The 19,658-nt window shown below is 47.7% G+C and overlaps 1 long non-coding RNA gene across 2 annotated transcripts; it reads left to right on the forward strand.

Moving 5' to 3' along the window:
* The first annotated feature begins 3,003 nt into the window (after nucleotides 1-3,003).
* Nucleotides 3,004-18,892, forward strand: LOC146870602 (uncharacterized). 2 transcript variants are annotated; one of them, XR_014959413.1, is made up of 4 exons: nucleotides 3,028-3,070; nucleotides 3,564-3,639; nucleotides 5,091-5,186; nucleotides 18,805-18,892. It is a non-coding gene; the product is annotated as an uncharacterized LOC146870602 (long non-coding RNA). The 2 variants fall into 2 exon arrangements; XR_014959412.1 differs by lacking the exons at nucleotides 5,091-5,186; nucleotides 18,805-18,892 and having other exon boundaries at nucleotides 3,004-3,070; nucleotides 3,564-3,710.
* Nucleotides 18,893-19,658: the final 766 nt, after the last annotated feature.

A 19,658-nucleotide genomic window follows, 5' to 3' on the forward strand; every position in this document is an offset into this window, starting at 1 on the left:
TCTAGCAGGGATATTTCCTGGAGGCGGCCACAGTCTGGAGAGGTAAGTTGGGATACAAGGGGGTGCCTGGACACTGTCGGTTGGGCCACAGAAGGCCATGGGGCATCGGGTGAAGGGTGTCTTTAGGCGTTTGATTTCCCTTATAGCTCCGATCGCGGTTAGTGGTACCTTCCAGGTAGGGTGGCATGAGGTAGGTCGGGTATCACAAGGTCCCAAGTCAAGTTCGCTGGGGGGACCTCCTCATGGTGTTGGGCCACTCGAACTCGGGCCGTGGGTGTCAAGGGTAGAGTGGCACAGACTCGCTGATTTGGCCGGAGCAAGAGTCTGTTTCTGGAGCAGGTCCGGTGCTCACAGGAGACAGAGTCTTTGCAGGGAAGGCAGGGCAGGTCCTCTGTGTTCTGGGGGGCTGCTGGCAGCTGCACACACAAGGGTTCCACTGGAGCAAGTTGAGGTCGGGACAGGCCAGTGGGGCTGGGGCCAAGGCAGTTGGTGTCCTCCTCTTCTTCCTTAAGCACGGCTCTTCTGTCCTTCTTCTTCTTGCTTGTCTGAGGAGGCACAGTTTGGGGTCGCCCTATATACTAAATTTAGAGGCGTTTTTGGTAGGTACAGGTCGGGAGCACTGGGTCCCGACCTATTATGCCACCCTCCAGTTGGAGGGGGGCATAAGCCTCTCTTTGGTTGGCTGGGTCCCCACATCTTCGAGATGGCGGGGACTGAGAGGTAGGCTTCGCCTTCGGCACCTGAGGAGTGGAGTTGGCAAAGGTGGTCACACCTCTCCCCATATCTTGGTTTTCCCGCCAATTCTCCCTTCCAAAGTGGGGGTCAGAACCGGTGGGGGTCAGTTGCTGGGAGCAGCAAAAGGCAGGGTCAACTTACAAAGGCGGCAAGCCTTTGAAGCTTCCCCTTTGTGGACCCTGCCCATCCTGGGGGAGGAGGCATGACACCTGACCAAGATGTGCCTTGTTTCAGGACCCCGAGAGCGAAACGCTCTCTACCTAGCAGTCCAGAATCATGTCTGGGGGTGGCAGCTGGCGAGCAGCCACTCAGCCAGGGCACTATAGTTAGGTCGTTTTTCAGGGGACATCTCTAAGGTGTCCACTGAGTGCATTTGGCATTAAATCCAACACTGGCATCAGTATGGGTTTAATGGGCTGAGAAGTTTGATACCAACCTTCTCAGTCTTCAAGAAAGCCATCCTGGAGCTGTGGAGTTTGGGGTGCCAAACATCCAGCCCATGGTTTATAAATGGCTTTACTGCACTTACAATACCTGTGAACGGCACAGGTACTGTAGGGACCCAGGGCTCATGCCACTGTGTTCTCACCTGTGGTATAGTGCACCCTGCGTTAGGGCTGTAAGGCCTGACCTATGCCAAAGGCAGTGTTTTGGTATGCATGGCACACAGGAATGTAAAATGTTAATGGTATAAAGGGGCACTCCTATTTGTAAGCTGCTTAATACAATTTGAAAAAATAATGAAAGTCAAACGTGCTACAGGGGCTGACGCGCTGTCTGAACGTGCCAAAAAACAAACAAACATATACTCCTTGATTCAAGTTTGTGCAACCTGACCTCTGTGTACTGTTGCCTAAAAGCTTTTGCTGTATAGTATATCAGCTGTATACCAATGTTATTAGTTACCACAATCAGCATTTGGTGTTGCAAACCAACAAATAATGAAACAATTTAAACATGGAACCATGCTCATATTACATAAACATGTTTAACCTGTTCCAATCACAAATTAACATCTTGATAGAAATTTCATTCTTTACATCCACGTAGTTTGTTCTTTCAAGTATGTTGCCCAATGCATTTCGGGCCTCAACCGGCCCTTCTTCAGGGGATACTATGTAAACAATATAAATAATTCTCTCTTTGAGAAACATAATAATGAGCAGGGTAAGCGAACTTATGAATATACAAACATTACATTATATGTGCAATACTGAAAATAATGTGCTTTTTGTATCACCAAATTAAATCTCAAAACAACAATGAAACCCAAAGGTCGAAAAGGAAATGGAAGAAAAGAAATATCCATCTGAAAAGTTCAAAGAAACTTCACCCACTCCATTATGGTGATGTGCTCGAAACGCGAAATTTAAAGTGACCGCGATCACGTGAAGACGTGCCCAAAACTAGAAAGACGTTGTCACAATTGTGTACACTGCAACAACGTGATATGCAGTGACAGCATACAGCATCCCCAAACGGGAGCAACTATCAAAACAAGTCATAATGCGGATTGCAACTCCAAAAACCTAATATACGCAATCAAATGTCCATGTGGACTATTATATATAGGCAAAACGGAGAGAAAAATTAAAACACGTATCTCAGAGCACAAGAGCACTATTCGAAATTCTAACACCAAAAGCAGTCTATCAGTACACTGGATGAACCATAGGCACACCATAGCTCAATTAAAATTTCAGGTGATTGAGATGGTCAAACCCGCACCAGGCAGAGATCTGACTAGGTCATTATTACAAAGAGAGATTTATTGGATTAGGAGACTTAACACCCAAGATCCCAAAGGGATTAATGATAAAGTAGACTTAGGGTGTTTTTTTATAATTCTACACTAGGTAGAGAGTATTGTAGGTGTTCTGTATTCATAGATTTATGTTTTCATCATACACTGTATGTTGGACTGAATTTCGAGATCATGCATATGTGCTGTATCACAAGGATGTTGTGTTAGTTATACATTTTTGATCATGTGCTTTATTTCTGTCTCTTTTTCCTTAAGGGAATTTTATTTGTGCACATTATTAAGTTTTTCTTTTGCACGTGCGTCTCCAGACGAACACTACTAAATCGGCACTTGGAAGATTTGCGTATTTCTTCCCATTTGTTTTTTTTAAAACTTTTTAACGGCACAGCAGTGCACTTTGCCCTTTTAGAGATGGCGCTGATTATTCTGAGTTCAGGCAAGTAGTCCGTTGTTGTTCTTTTTGAATAAATCACATCCCGCGGGTTTCCACGGTACACGCCTTCGTCGTAGACCAGTTGGGGTCAGCACGCCAAGGAGATCAGAGCATTTGCTATTCTACACTGAATGAAGGTCAGTTATTTTAATGACCGGCACGTCAGATGTTGACATTAGGTAGTGGAAGAGGTTTTCGGTATTAGAACACAGAATGATATTCGGTTCTGTTTGTGTCTCTAGACTTCACGTTTTTCTTAGTAGGGCGTATATGCGGAGCAAGTTCAAGGTTAGTTTGGGTCTCAGTCTTCTTCCTTGGATTTAATGCATTTGTTTTCTAGTTTTGGGCACGTCTTCGCGTGATCGCGGTCACTTTAAATTTCGCGTTTCGAGCACATCACCATAATGGAGTGGGTGAAGTTTCTTTGAACTTTTCAGATGGATATTTTTTTTCTTCCATTTCCTTTTCGACCTTTGGGTTTCATTGTTGTTTTGAGATTTAATTTGGTGATACAAAAAGCACATTATTTTCGGTATTGCACATATAATGTAATGTTTGTATATACATAAGTTCACTTACCCTGCTCATTATTATGTTTCTCAAAGAGAGTATTATTTATATTGTTTACAGAGTACCCCCTGAAGAAGGGCCGGTTGAGGCCCGAAATGCATTGGGCAACATACTTGAAAGAACAAACTACGTGGATGTAAAGGATGACATTTCTATCAAGATGTTAATTTGTGATTGGAACAGATTAAACATGTTTATGTAATATGAGCATGGTTCCATGTTTAAATTGTTTAATTATTTGTTGGTTTGCAACACCAAATGCTGATTGTGATAACTAATAACATTGGTATACAGCTGATATAGTATAGAGCAAAAGCTTTTAGGCAACAGTGCACAGGTCAGGTTGCACAAACTTGAATCAAGGAACACAGGAATGTAAGCCATGTTGACTTGTAGTTTTAGGGTCTCCCCTGGCATACAGACTGCACTGGCAGTGTGTCTGGGTCAGGGAAAGAGTCTCTGAGGGTGGCATACCTGATTAGCAGGAACACAGGGCACACTTATGTAAAGGAGCATCAAACATCAGGCAAACACTGGTGGGAAACCATGCAATAAAAGGGCACTTTACTACAATAAGCAGGTGAGAAATTACAACGAGCAATAGAACCGGACAAACCGCTTGGTAAATAATGTGGTTCATAGTTGCATATCTTGTTGTAGAAGATAAACCTTGGATGCTTGGCAACTGATATCTGATAATGGGAGCAATGACAATTGGCTGTATAGTTTAGAGACGTGTTGAGGACACACATTTAATCTGACTTAATACGCCCAAAAGACAGCAGAAACAAGACTAGGAGAGCAAGAAAAAGAATATCAGAAATGAGAAGTAGGGGAAGGGTTGAAGAGGAGGTAGGGGAATGAGAAAGATTTTCCACTACACTGAAGAAAGTATGGTATAGATACTTGCCACTTGCCATAGTGTGGGCGCAAGAGTAGTGGGCATACTATAGGTGGGTCGCTAGTTCATCAATTTTGTTAGGTAGATGCCATATACTGGTAGACAGCCTAAAAGAGGCCTGAAGGTTGAGTTGAGAGATGTGCACGTCGGAATTAAGTTACCTGTGCCCAACATAATATGAAATGAGATATGATTAGCAGATTTCCCATCAATAAGAATCAGTTTGAGCACAACGGCTATCAAAAGGTCAAGTAGTGCATACTCTACACGGTTGGGAGTTAAAATCTGCCTTTTATATATATGCTAGATGCAGCTTCTGAGATCAATAGAACACTTTACCACAATACAGATAAGGCATATACATGGGTAACTTGTGGATTCATTTTACTATTTAGTGCTTACAGATTTTAGACACATCCACACACCCTACTAAATAGTGCCTCAATGTCCTCCAAAAGGAAGCAGTGTATAGTTTCTTGAGAATGCAGTCTAATAAGTAGTTGATGACCAAGGCATTGATTTTACATAAGTAAAACAATTATGCTATGCTCCTTGTTTTGCGCTTTGCTATGATTTTCCGATCTGCTTGGAACCTACATCATTTGGTTGAACAGCCACTATTCTGTTCTTAAACATCATAAATCCTAAAAAGTATTTGAATGTATTTTTTGTGTGGATATTTAAAGGGTCTTCGCTGATTCCATCCCGAATTCCAACTGCCACAACTACCAGCAGCCACCCAGAAAGGTGATCATACCTGGTACACAAAGGTAAAACTAAAGGTAAAAGACAACAATTTCAAAATTGTGCCATTTATTGGAACCTGAAAATAATTGTTTTCCTGACCAGAGAATAACCACCCTCTTTTACACCAAGGTTTGTTAATTAAGTTCCAGTTTTCCCAGCCTTAATATGTCCAAGGTGGATCTCATGTTCCTTTACTACAAACTTACATCCTCGATCTAGATATGCTCAGTAGAGGATAAATCCAGACTTCTTAGCAGCTACTACTTGTACTTTTGCTCTCCTCTACACCCTCTGCCCTGCACCGTTCTTTTCCCCCCCATTGGACTTCTTTTCCCCTGTTCAGTAGTATTGGAGGTTTCTGCTTCTATCCTTGTTCATGTTTGAAATGTGTGCTAAATATATTCAACACAAAGTGATCATGGACACAGTCTTCGCTATTGATAATGGCTATGAGAAATCAGCGTAGTTTGCTTTAATTTAATTGCATGAAATTTTGGGAAAATACACACAAATACACGAAAGGCAAATCCGGCTTTTAGCGTGAAATGTGTCCTTGCATCCATTTTCAATGCAAGAATGCATTTTGTGCTAATAAATAGAGCCAAAATAAAGTGCTGTGAACAACAGGCGCTCACGTTCTGGTCATATGGTGTGATTTTGGGAATTTGCATTGCAATTGTGATAAAGAAATTCTGAAATTATTCAAATTACACTAGAGTAATTCAAAATTCGCCCTGTCCTATTAACAATACATATCGACTGAAGGTAACATCTCCTGACAACTCTCTGCATTCTTGTGTTTCCTCTCCTTCAGCTTCCCCCACACGAACAGTATGGTCTGTCAAACATTTATGTATTCTCTCTGTTTTTGTGCTCAATGCTAGACCTACCTTTTGGGGTAGCACACCCAGTTTTGCAGGGAGACCATCCAAGTTGCGCATTCTTCTCTTAAAAACGCTGAGCCTGCAGAATGGCTCGATAGTGTCTGCTCTTATGAGTTATAAACAGATTCCGATAGCCACTAAAAGCCGGTTTGTTTATTGCAATAATGGACAGCACAACCATTCTACTTGGTTGGCAAACATGCTATTATCCAGTCAGAAAGTGCTCTGGAAGGGGTGGAACACAATACTGTATCTCGGATGGGATATGTTTATTAGGAAGTTGCATATCAAACCACTGTTTTCCGGCAATATAAAGGACATCAACCATTTTTCCTTTTACTTTATGGTATATTGTATTGTAACTGTATTTATATAGCGCTTACCAACTCTGACGAGGCGTCAAATCACTTTTCGGTGAGTAGCACTCTACTCCGTAACCCAAAAAGGATTAGTGGTGAATTAGTATGGTGAAACAGGAGTTAATTTGAGCCGTGGACATGTGAGTGTTAGTTGGATTGAAAAGGATAATGTGGGATAGAGTTCTGAAAGTGTTTATTGGGAGATCATAGTAGTAAGATAAGGTTTGGGATGAGTATAAGGAGAGATGGACAAGGGAATAATCTCTAGAGATGGATTAGGGAGATCATAATAGTAAAATGAGTTTTGAGATGAATCAAAGGAGGGATAGGTGAGAGAAGAATTTAGAAGAGTTGTTTGCGATATCCTAGTATTAAAATTAGGTTTGTGCTGATCCAAGGAGGGAAGAGTCTAGAAAGGGTTATTTTGGAGATCATAGTAGTAGAATGAGGTTTGGGATGTAGTAATTGGTTAGTTAGCAACGCATTTTTTTGGCCCATTTGTTCTAAGTTCTGTGAAGAATATATTATTCTTTGTGGTAAAACACATACTAGTATGTTCAGTTCCAACTCCCTCCAGACTGCAGGCATGCTTTGTTTTGTACTGACCAGTTGTTCCAGTCATCATCTCTGGGTAGTCGTCCAACATATCTCATGCCAGTTAGTAGCACTGACACTGCCATAAACCTTCTGGTGCATATCATCCCTATCACTAGAGTCCTTTTTTAGTTAACGCATGTCTCCAGATTCAACAGTAATTGGGGAGAGGAGTTGGCCTAAAGGCTAGGGCGTTCGACCTCGAATCTGGGGAACTGGGTTCGAGTCTCGGCAATGACGCTGAACATCCTGTGATTCTGGGCAAATCACTTAATCTCCCCGTACCTAACAAAAAAAAATGAATGTGTCCTCATGTAATGCAACTGGTGCTATGTAAAGCGCTCTGATACCCGATTCGGGTCAAGTTTGCGCTATATAAAACTCTGTTTAAAAAAAAAAAAAAAAAAGTACTTGATCAAATATCCCCTCACACTCACTCCACTAATCCTTACTCTTGGATTCAGTCCAAGTGTGACATTATTGTTATTCCCTCATTCCAAGAATACCTTCCTGGTCTTCTTCTAGATCTACACTCTAGCATGTTAAATCATGTGTACCAAGGCAAATAGTTAAACGGACTTTGCCATTGTGCTCTGATCTAATTTTCTTTGCACCTCTTTCAATGCTGAAAGAAAGTTGTTACTACGGGTATCGAGAAATGATTTCTTAGTTGTTTGACCTGGTCCTGTTTTGGCCAAAACTTGATTCCACTCAAGTCACCATCACAGATGCAGAAATGCACAAGACCTACATTTGCAACTAGTCGAGATATTCTTCCCTTTATGTGATACATTTTTTCTTATACGAGACGATCTTAGCTGACCAATTATGCTAGAAAATATTCAAAAGAAGATCCTCCCCAATATCAGCCACCTCTGCTAGAGCTTATAGCTAGCTGGCATATGACGCATAATTCTCTATTAAAGGTGTGGGATGGATGCGTCCGCAGAAGGAGACTAACTACCCTGCCGTCCCCCTGACTCAGATTGCAGACAACCCTCACTTCACACCTGGGCTGGGACCATTTTTTCAGATATGGCCGGAGACTTTTTCTATCCCTGAGACTGAACGCTTTAGATATCTCCAAATCTGACATTGGTTAACGCATCCGTCAAAAAGCCAGAGAGCAGGGAGGCCACTGACACCTTATGAGAAATGACTCTTAGGTAAACAAACAGAGAAACGACTTATTTGGGAGCTATATGTCCTGCTCCAGCCTAACCTGTCTGGAGATCAATCCCCCTCTCAGAATCACTGGGAATCTGAAATAGGTCAGCAACTCTCCCCAAATGAATGGCACGACATATACCATCGAGATCGGCATACCACCTATAACATAGCTAGCACGGAAACGGCCATCAAACTCATCTCCTATTGGTACCTCACTCCGGTGAGGCTCCACCGGGGGAATCCGGCCCGCAGTGACACTTGCCGGCGACGGTGTGGGACAAAAGGCACGTTCACACACATACTTTGGGATTGCCAGGGGGTCATAGCGTTCTGAAAGCTGGTATTGGACGACATTGACACTCATTTCTCTACCCAGCTTCCCATCATACACTCTAGTAGGCCTCCCCAACCCCCTCACTTACCCTCTCTCATCTCGCAGAGGATGCCTGAGGATGCACGTAGTGCCAAGATGGCCCATCAGACCATCTTGGCATTACGGGGGACACCCACATCCCCAAATAATGTGGCCTGGCTCCGGCGTTTATGGGACATATTGGGGATTGAGATACTCACCCTTACACTGCGCGGCAAAATATTCAGATTCATCTGGCACCCCTTCATAGCCCTACTAAGGAATTTAGGGAGTTCACGCCCTCACCATTTGCTACGTCTCGCAGACCCAGAAAACACTTAAAATCACAGCAGAACCCATGAGAACCCCACACCAACCCTAACACCGTATATTACAAAGCAAGTGGTACCGGGGTCGGGGGGGGAGGGAGGGGGGGAGAATAGGGGTGTGGGCGGGAGTTTCGTTTTCCTTTCTCTCTTTCTTTTTCCCACAAGGGGTTAAACGGTGCATTATCACAATGTGAAATGGAGAGGCTTCTCTCACGATGTGTTTTGTTAACTTGATATGCAAATACGACAATAAAACAAATTTAAACCTAAACCACTGGATAAGGCAAGTTTTATGCTGCTCTTTTAATTTCTTGCTGATTCTGGTTCTTCTACACATTGAATGCCTCCTGCTTAACTACTGTTCCACACTATAACAAATTGCAACCCTGTTGCAGTTCACGCCCATCCTTGCCAACAGTTTTTCTAATAACGTCAGATCTCACTGTAGACATCATGTGGATATTTGTGATTTCATTGACACAGACCAATACCCTGTTTCTAACACAGACATGACTACAAGAGGCTTCTGGACCAGATATACTGCTGCTATTCTCCAGGGTTACTCAGTTGTGTGTTGAGACCCTTCCCTTAGAACAGGAGGCAGCCTCACCATTATTTTTCGTTTTAATATATCATGTACCATTTCTGGATACATTTTTCCCCCCAATTAGCGGAATGTCGCTTGTTTACTGTCAAGTATTACTTAGCCACATGATTTACTGGCTTTGTGAGTTACCAACCACGTGGTTCTGTACTGGTTACTTTCTGGTCTGTGTGTATTAGGTGCTGCAAAATTTATCATCTGCTGGTGATCTCAACTTTCATCTAGAGAATAATTCCTCGTGACACTTCACTGATAATTGCTTTGAGAGCCATGGAAGTTCATCAAATCATTACTACCTCTACTCATATAGCCAGTTCAATTTGTGCTGCAATTTTCATGAACTTCAGCTCTCCAAAGTCCCAGACAACTTTTCTTCTCAATAGGAGAGATCACTAATCAGTACGTTTCTCTATCCCTTCCTTACACAATCATAGTAACCTTTTCAAATATTTGAATTTTTTTTTCTAGATATTGGACTAAAATTAAATCAATTTACTCCATCTAAAGCACTTTTGGAGATGCCACTACCTTAATAACTTGACATCTCCTCATTTCAAAGTAATTTAAATAATAGGATCTCCTCTGCTATGTAAATGATTACCACACTTTTTTGGTCTCATTGGAAGAGACCATTGGTGCCATAGTTCACAGATTAACTTTGTGGCGATGAGCAACACTACAAATCGCTTGGAGAAAAAATGATGGTCTCAAGCTGAAAATGAGTAACCATGCAGCCATTAAAAACTACAAATGCCTTATAAGGTTCACACAGAGGTTGCCACAAAGATAGAATCAGATGATAATGCATTCTGTGACATTTGCTCTGCAGTCAAGGACTTGTTGAACCCTTCTGCTTGTATTTATATTACAACATCCTACCTGGAACTCTGCTCTAACCTTTCCACCTTCTTTCAGGATAAAATTGTTAAAACCCATTCTGGGTCGCCGAAACAACATCGCTGGATTTGTTATTCCACTGTAGGTTCTCCACGATCTTTTCTCACAACACTTCTTGCTCCCAGTTCTGGAGTACATATAGTGAGAATAATTCCTGCTTCGCTCTGCTCCATCACATCAGTATCTCCATTACATCCTTGCCCCTCACCCAACAGTTACTCTTTAGCAGTAGAAAAGATCTGCCCTGCTTGATTAGACCTCCCCACTCTACCTTTCAAAGTAACCACGGTGCCAGATATGTTAAAACTAGTGCCTGCTGTGCCTCTGCAAGAAGCCCTCTGCAAATTAAGTGGTTCTGAGCAATTACTGCCCTGTTTCCCTTTTACTTCTTCCCTCAAATACTGTGGTTATAGAGATTAATAAACAACTATCTAGCTGTCTAGAAACAAATGCTTTACTCAAGTCCACTCGCTTGGGCTTTCGCCCTTAGCATAGTGCAGAAAAAGCTCTATTGGTATTCTTATAGATACTTCTTACTTCAGATTTCTCACACGTGAGATTTTTCACATTTAAGATACTAAAGCAGTACACAATCCGAGAGGGTGAATGTTCCTTCCAACCAGACCCAGCTTTTAAGGCAATAGTGCTTCTTGAACATATGCACCGACACCTACGTCGCAGCATGGCAGATGTCAAGGATAGGCACTGTTAGAAATGGCTATTTCTGGTTGGCTAGGGCTTGCGCCAAAGCCAGACAGAAACCACCACTCTAGTCAGGGCTGGGGAGTTACACGCCAAAGATAACCCCTGCTCACCCCCTTGGAAGCTTGGCACGAGCAGACAGGCTTATCCCTGAGGCGATGTGTAAAGCGTTTGCGTGCGCACCCAGCAACAACACCCAAGGCCCACCACAAAGGAAACTCCACACAAGGTATTCTATAAAAATAACCTTTGTATTACCAAAACACATTAGATAAAAACACACACTTTACAAGGTGCCAACAGGCACGGGCAGAATTTACAAGGGATTATATGTACAGGGGACAGGGCCACATGGACCACTGTCAGGAATTGGCCCTTTTAGATATTTAGCACCTAGCACCAAATATAAAATTACTGTAGCACAAAAATAACATATATAGCACACAACCAGTAACTACTGGTAACAAGAAAGTACCACCTACGCAACCCTAACCACTTTAGGAGACTATCACGCAGGGACTCAGAACCTCCCTAGTACCACCGGTACCAGGGGAACACAACCCCCTAAGTATCACAATACCTGTAGGGGAAAACACACATTACACATGATGCATAAAAACATTCAGAGGTGCAGAACATGACGCATAAACGCATTCAGAGGTGCCGGGCAGGTAAACACATGAGGCATAAAACATTCAGCGGTGTTCTGAAAGAAAACACATGATGCAGAAACTACATTCAGCGGTGTCATAAAAGAAAACACATGATGCATAAAACATTCAGAGGTGCAGGTAAGGAACAATTGCGCAAGAACTCATATGCCACCACCTGTGGCAGTCCCTAGGCCAACTGGCCTTGTCCAGGCTAGGACGCCCTGTGTTCAAGTCAGGCTGCGCCAGCTGCGCAAACCAAAACGTAAAATGTCCCCCACCTAAACGTGGCAGCTGCCCACTAAGTGCTGGGCAGCTGTGGAAAGGGGCGTGGGCACCACTGTGCCCTTTAGAAGCAATCTGTCTCTCTCGTGGAGCCCTCCCTGGGCTCTAGACAACGAAATGCCCCCTAGAGCCTCAACCGGCTCTGCACAAACAATGCGCCCCCAACGTTGGAGCGGCCCTCTGGCAGGCGGGGCCGCTCAAGTACTGGCAGGGATAGGTGGGGGCAACCTCTCTGGGACCCTCGAAACTCAATTTACCCCCGTCGTTGGAGCCTCACGGGGCTCGTAAGCACGGCTCCCCGCACCCACAGCACATACGCGGAGTCCCCCAGCCCTTCTAGACACTCACCGGGCTGCTCGGGGGACTCCCGCGTCGTCTCCGCTCTCCGGCCGTGTGGGAACGTCGAGGCTTCTAGTAACGCGGAGGGGCAGGCACCGACAATGTGCCTCGCGCCCCCTCCGCACCAGCTCTATCCGCACTCCTTCCCTTCGTCCAGCGCGGGGAGGGCTCCCGCCTGGATCTTCGGTGTACAGGAGCGCGGGGTAGGCTCCCGTCCGCTTCCTGATTTCAGAGTGAGGCTTCCGTCCCGCGGCCCGCCCCCAGGGGACGCCTGACTTCCTGTTTCGCTGGGGCTGGGGCCGCGGCGGTGATTTCTCGGCGAGGGGTAGGCTCCCTCGTAACGAGCACAACGGCGGGGTGGGCACCCGCCGAACTTGTCAGAAAACGGCAGAATCGCGGGGTGGGCACCCGCTATCAGAATCACAGCGCTCCTAGCGCTATAAAGTCAGACAGCGCTCACAGCGCTATAAAGCCCATAAAAGCGCTCCCTAGGCGCTTAGAAATAGCAAGTCCAGTAAAAAGTCCTCCAAGAGCAGGGGGGCAAAGACTGGGCCCAGAGCCAGCTCACAGGGCCCTCCAGCAGGGAGGCAGTCCCCAGTGGCGGTCTCTCCTGGCGCCCAGCAGCAGCAGGCCCCCCTCAAGCTGATCCTGCAAGAGATCAACAAATGTAAGGGGACACAGCCCCTTTTTATACAGTAAATCCTTTGTCTGCAAGGTGCAGGGAAGGGGCGAACCAGTTACAAAAGGTTCCTGAGCACTTTGTTTTGCTCAGCCCCTCTCCCTATTCACTGGCAGGGCTAGGGTCATCAGACTCACCACAGGGGCCGGCGCCAGCATTGTGTGGGGGAAGCCCTGTCCTATTCAAGACCCAGGTATACTCCTCCCTAGCCATCAGCATGCTAACTCCCCATTCACCACTGGGTGGTGACTCCTGACTCTGGGGATTTCCCTAGTCCGTCACATGACCTCCACCAGCCAATCGCCAGACAAGCCACACATTTCATACTGCACACTGAAGTGCCCACTTCTAGAAGTGGCACTTCCACACTAGGTACATGCACGCCGCACACATCATCGCGCAGCATTCACTCACACGAGTACGCACATACAAAACTCGGGCATGCACACGCATCAGGAACTACCAGGACACATACATTCTCCCATGCATTCCTATGGGAGGCAGGCCAACCTCAACATACGCACGCACTTTACCCTGGGACACAGCGGTAAAGTGCGCCTAAACCAAAAATCATTACACCAAGTCACCCATAGAAAGCAAAAAGTCCCGGGGGTGAACCTGCCAGAAGGGCCAAGTCCAACACGACCCCCTTCCAGCCAAAACGCAGGGTAGACCAATCATCATCGTGATGGTCTTCCCTGCTTGGGGCGATAAAACACGGACGCAGGCCCGCAACGGCAGGGACACTCTCCGGTTTTACACCACTCTGAACTCACATGATTTCTGCTGAAAAAACTCGGCGGACCAACTGGGCTACCCCCCTGGTACTCCTCAGCTGTCCGTGGCCAGGACCAGGCCCTAGACCACCTAGGTGCCACTGGTCCTTGCCTAACCACAGAGTGGGGGGTAGTAACCCCTGGCACATAGCGACCATTTTCCACTCTACCCCTCATCAGGGCAGTTCTAAACTGCCACTGATCCTCCAGCCTAGGGTCCGTACCCTCAGGCTGACCAAAAGTCACGGGTGAGGCTCTCCTCCCCCTACCTCTTCTCCTAGGGTTCCGCCCTCTCTTCCTCTGAGAGGCGACCCCGTAACATAACTCACCAACCAGCTCAGGACCCCTCCCTGAGAACCGGTCTCCCAACCTAGGGTTTAACCCCTCAAGTTGCACCGGGGTCAGAGGTGGGCTCTCCCACCCTCTGCACCCCCTTCCAGAGTCCTGCTCCCTACCAACTGGGGCGGTACCTCTGGAAGAAGAACCGGTCAGGATACTGGTTACAGTAGTCCGGCCCTTCAGGTCAGGCTGCTCCTGAACCTGGCCTTCCAACCTCTGGTCTAAACCCTTCGGTGGAATAATTGCCTGGCACTCCAGGACTTCTGGGGACTTACACACCATCCCCCTGAGGCTGACACATGACCCATGTGTCGTGTGACTGTCTGCCTGGCGCAGATCTCCCGCCCCCTGTCCTCCTGACAGTGCGCGAAGATCCCCTGAACAGAAGTGGCGCCACCCAGGTCCCCCCAAGAAGATCTAGCCCCACTGGCTAGTCCCTGGTCCACTGGTGCATCCACTGGGAAACTCATCCCCCAACCACTCCTCACGCTGGACTCCTGTACCCTCCCTACCGGAGCGGTACGGCCAGACTCTAGAACCACAGGAGCCCTGCTTACAGGCGCTCCAGGTCCTCTACTCACTAGGTGATCCTCCTCAAATGGGCTAACAGGACAGCCTAGGTCCCCAACTTGGTGTTCCCTCATGAAACCATCCAAGTCCTGAGGCAGGGTTTCGTACGTCTGGGGACCCTCGGTCACCCACTTACTCCTGCTCCACTGAGCCAGGCCGTAAGGCCCTACACCCTCCTCGCTATCCTGGGACCTAGCTGGGCTACACGGAGCCTCTTCCACCACGCTGGACTGGGAGCTACTTGAGTCACTAGTGTGGGAAGAACTATCCCATTCCTCATCATAACTTGGGGCCCCTTCCCATCGGTCTGCTTCCTTTGCAAGTTTCCATGGATCAGTGCACCCCCATGCTAACAGGTGTTGGCACAACTCGGGATAAAAACTACTGGATAGCTGCTCTTTTATAACCAGATCATACAGCTCGTAATAATCCTCTTTCGTGCGAACCATTACCCAATCAAACAGTGCATCATCGCATTCCTCCACAAACTTCTCCCAAGACTGGTGAGGCAGCTTCTTCCTGCCCCTGAATTTCAACCTACATTCCTCCTCTTGGGAAACGGGCACCAGACTGGGGGAACTGGGAATGGGACTCTCTGCACTGGTCTCTCTATGGCTGCCACCACTGGACTCAACCCTCCCTGGGGAGCCCAGAAAACTACCACTGCGCTCTGGGGACAACTTACCCTCTAGAGCTAATCTCTCCCTGGCGAAGGCCCTCTCAGCCTCCGCCATCCTCTCCTGTGCTAAGACCCTCTCGGTCTCCAGCTTTTCCTCCTCTATATTCAGCTGCGCCATCCCCCGGGCATGCTCTAACCGGAGCTTCTCCATGGCCAGCTGATGCTCCCTCTCTTCCCTCCTATCTCTCCACTCCTCTGGGGACAGGGAAAGGGATGGGGTGCTGCTCCTGACACTGGACCCAGCAAGGGACTCCCTATCTATGGGGTCTTCACTCTCTACTGGCGTCCCTGTCAGGTAATCCTCCTCCTCTTCAGATTCCTCAGGGCTCCCCTCAGACCCACCACCCTCTCGGCGTGCGGCCCGGGCCCTATCTTCCTCACTGCGCTCTTGCTCCCACTCATCCTTTTGCCATAGGATCAGGTTGTCCCTCAGTTTGGACTGGGTATCTGACTCACCCACCTCTATGTCTCTCTCTTCACAGAACCTTACCAACTCCAACCTACTGTATCTAAACAGACCACAGAAATTAAAAGCAGGCTCCATTTTGGCGGATGTTCCTGAGAAGAGTTTAACACAAGGAACCTGGGGGTCGGAGCTAGCACAGGGGTACATAATTCACAAAGGACACCTTTAGGAGAAGAAATAATGGACTTCAAAAACAATAATCCCTAAAATGTGGTTATCTAATGCAGAGTTTTGTGGTGTAGCCAGTCGCTGCTGCGGTACAGCGCAAACGCAAGTCCAAATCCCACCGCTGCCACCAATGTTAGAAATGGCTATTTCTGGTTGGCTAGGGCTTGCGCCAAAGCCAGACAGAAACCACCACTCTAGTCAGGGCTGGGGAGTTACACGCCAAAGATAACCCCTGCTCACCCCCTTGGTAGCTTGGCACGAGCAGACAGGCTTATCCCGGATTATATGTACAGGGGACAGGGCCACATGGACCACTGTCAGGAATTGGCACTTTTAGATATTTAGCACTTAGCACCAAATATAAAATTACTGTAGCACAAAAATAACATATATAGCACACAACCAGTAACTACTGGTAACAAGAAAGTACCACCTACGCAACCCTAACCACTTTAGGAGACTATCACGCAGGGACTCAGAACCTCCCTAGTACCACCGGTACCAGGGGAACACAACCCCCTAAGTATCACAATACCTGTAGGGGAAAACACACATTACACATGATGCATAAAAACATTCAGAGGTGCAGAACATGACGCATAAACTCATTCAGAGGTGCCGGGCAGGTAAACACATGAGGCATAAAACATTCAGCGGTGTTCTGAAAGAAAACACATGATGCAGAAACTACATTCAGCGGTGTCATAAAAGAAAACACATGATGCATAAAACATTCAGAGGTGCAGGTAAGGAACAATTGCGCAAGAACTCATGCCACCACCTGTGGCAGTCCCTAGGCCAACTGGCCTTGTCCAGGCTAGGACGCCCTGTGTTCAAGTCAGGCTGCGCCACCTGCGCAAACCAAAACGTAAAATGTCCCCCACCTAAACGTGGCAGCTGCCCACTAAGTGCTGGGCAGCTGTGGAAAGGGGCGTGGGCACCACTGTGCCCTTTAGAAGCAATCTGTCTCTCTCGTGGAGCCCTCCCTGGGCTCTAGACAACGAAATGCCCCCTAGAGCCTCAACCGGCTCTGCACAAACAATGCGCCCCCAACGTTGGAGCGGCCCTCTGGCAGGCGGGGCCGCTCAAGTACTGGCAGGGATAGGTGGGGGCCCCCTCTCTGGGACCCTCGAAACTCAATTTACCCCCGTCGTTGGAGCCTCACGGGGCTCGTAAGCACGGCTCCCCGCACCCACAGCACGCGCGGAGTCCCCCAGCCCTTCTAGACACTCACCGGGCTGCTCGGGGGACTCCCGCGTCGTCTCTGCTCTCCGGCCGTGTGGGAACGTCGAGGCTTCTAGTAACGCGGAGGGGCAGGCACCGACAATGTGCCTCGCGCCCCCTCCGCACCAGCTCTATCCGCACTCCTTCCCTTCGTCCAGCGCGGGGAGGGCTCCCGCCTGGATCTTCGCTGTACAAGAGCGCGGGGTAGGCTCCTGTCCGCTTCCTGATTTCAGAGTGAGGCTTCCGTCCCGCGGCCCGCCCCCAGGGGACGCCTGACTTCCTGTTTCGCTGGGGCCGCGGCGGTGATTTCTCGGCGAGGGGTAGGCTCCCTCGTAACTAGCACAACGGCGGGGTGGGCACCCGCCGAACTTGTCAGAAAACGGCAGAATCACGGGGTGGGCACCCGCTATCAGAATCACAGCGCTCCTAGCGCTATAAAGTCAGACAGCGCTCACAGCGCTATAAAGCCCATAAAAGCGCTCCCTAGGCGCTTAGAAATAGCAAGTCCAGTAAAAAGTCCTCCAAGAGCAGGGGGGCAAAGACTGGGCCCAGAGCCAGCTCACAGGGCCCTCCAGCAGGGAGGCAGTCCCCAGTGGCGGTCTCTCCTGGCGCCCAGCAGCAGCAGGCCCCCCTCAAGCTGATCCTGCAAGAGAACAACAAATGTAAGGGGACACAGCCCCTTTTTATACAGTAAATCCTTTGTCTGCAAGGTGCAGGGAAGGGGCGAACCAGTTACAACAGGTTCCTGAGCACTTTGTTTTGCTCAGCCCCTCTCCCTATTCACTGGCAGGGCTAGGGTCATCAGACGCACCACAGGGGCCGGCGCCAGCATTGTGTGGGGGAAGCCCTGTCCTATTCAGGACCCAGGTATACTCCTCCCCAGCCATCAGCATGCTAACTCCCCATTCACCACTGGGTGACTCCTCCTGACTCTGGGGATTTCCCTAGTCCGTCACATGACCTCCACCAGCCAGACAAGCCACACATTTCATACTGCACACTGAAGTGCCCACTTCTAGAAGTGGCACTTCCACACTAGGTACATGCACGCCGCACCCATCATCGCGCAGCATTCACTCACACGAGTCCGCACATACCAAACTCGGGCCTGCACACCCCACGCATCAGGAACTACCAGGACACATACATTCTCCCATGCATTCCTATGGGAGGCAGGCCAACCTCAACATACGCACGCACTTTACCCTGGGACACAGCGGTAAAGTGCGCCTAAACCAAAAATCATTACACCAAGTCACCCATAGAAAGCAAAAAGTCCCGGGGGTGAACCTGCCAGAAGGGCCAAGTCCAACAGGCACCCTTGTGCCAATGCCACTGTAGAAGCCTCTGCCCTGGTGGAAAGGGGTTTCAAACCACAGTGGGCAATTTCTTGGTTAACGAGTAGCAGATCTTGATGCACAGGACCATCCACCTCAACAGGGTCCTCTTCTGTAAAGTCTTCCCTTACTTTGCTCCAGACAAAATCACACAAAGAGCTGATCACACTCGATAAGCCTTGGTACAGTCAATATAAAGATTCAAAGCTCTTTCGACGTCATCTGATGGAGCCTTTCTTCCTTTTTCAAGGGGTGACGAATGGGGCAAAGAACGGATGACGGATTGACCAACATGGAAGGGAGTCACAACCGTTAGTAAGAAGGCCATCTGGATCCTGAGCACCAGTTTGTATGGAAAGGTGGTGGTGAAGGGTGGTTGCAGCGAAAGAACCTGCAGTTCGCTCCTGCGACGGACTGACGTAATCGCAAAGAGGGAGATGGTTGTCAGGAACAAGAGACAGTGTGCAACTATTATTGGCTTGAAGGGCATACTCATAAGAAATGTTAAGATCAAGTAAACTTCCCACTTGGACAGCAACAAGAGTTTGCGAGGGAACATGTATTAAACCTTTCAAGAACTGCATCACAACTGGTGATTTAAACAAGGACGGCAAGTCTGGGAAGACAGAAAGGCTAAATGGGCCAAAAAATAACCTTTTACAGTGCCCTCTGCAAAGCCCTGCTGGGTAAAGAAAGAATAAAACAAAATTACATCTAACAGCTTAGCTTGTAAGGGGTCCATGTTTCTGCAAAAATCTGTCCCAGCACAAATGGATTTTGTGGAAGGGTGTCAGTCTGCAACCCAAATGCTGTCAATTGCCACTGCTCAATCTCTGGGCATTCTTGATGGAGGCAAATATATCTAGCCAGGGCTCTCATCATTGATTGAATATACCCTGTGCTGCCTCAGGATGCGGAAGCCACCTGTGATCTGCCAAGTGATGGCTCCCTAATTTGTCTGTTCTGGTACTCAGGGACCCTGCCAAGTGGTTGGCTACTAGAACGGTACTCTTCTGCTCCTGCCACCCCCAGAGACTCCAGGGCCTGACCCTGACCTGGTTGTTGCAATACCACATAGTGGTGGTATCTGTGAGAACCTGCACC

The sequence above is a fragment of the Triturus cristatus genome, chromosome 1_1, assembly GCF_964204655.1.
Source record: "Triturus cristatus chromosome 1_1, aTriCri1.1, whole genome shotgun sequence".
NCBI lineage: Eukaryota > Metazoa > Chordata > Amphibia > Caudata > Salamandridae > Triturus > Triturus cristatus.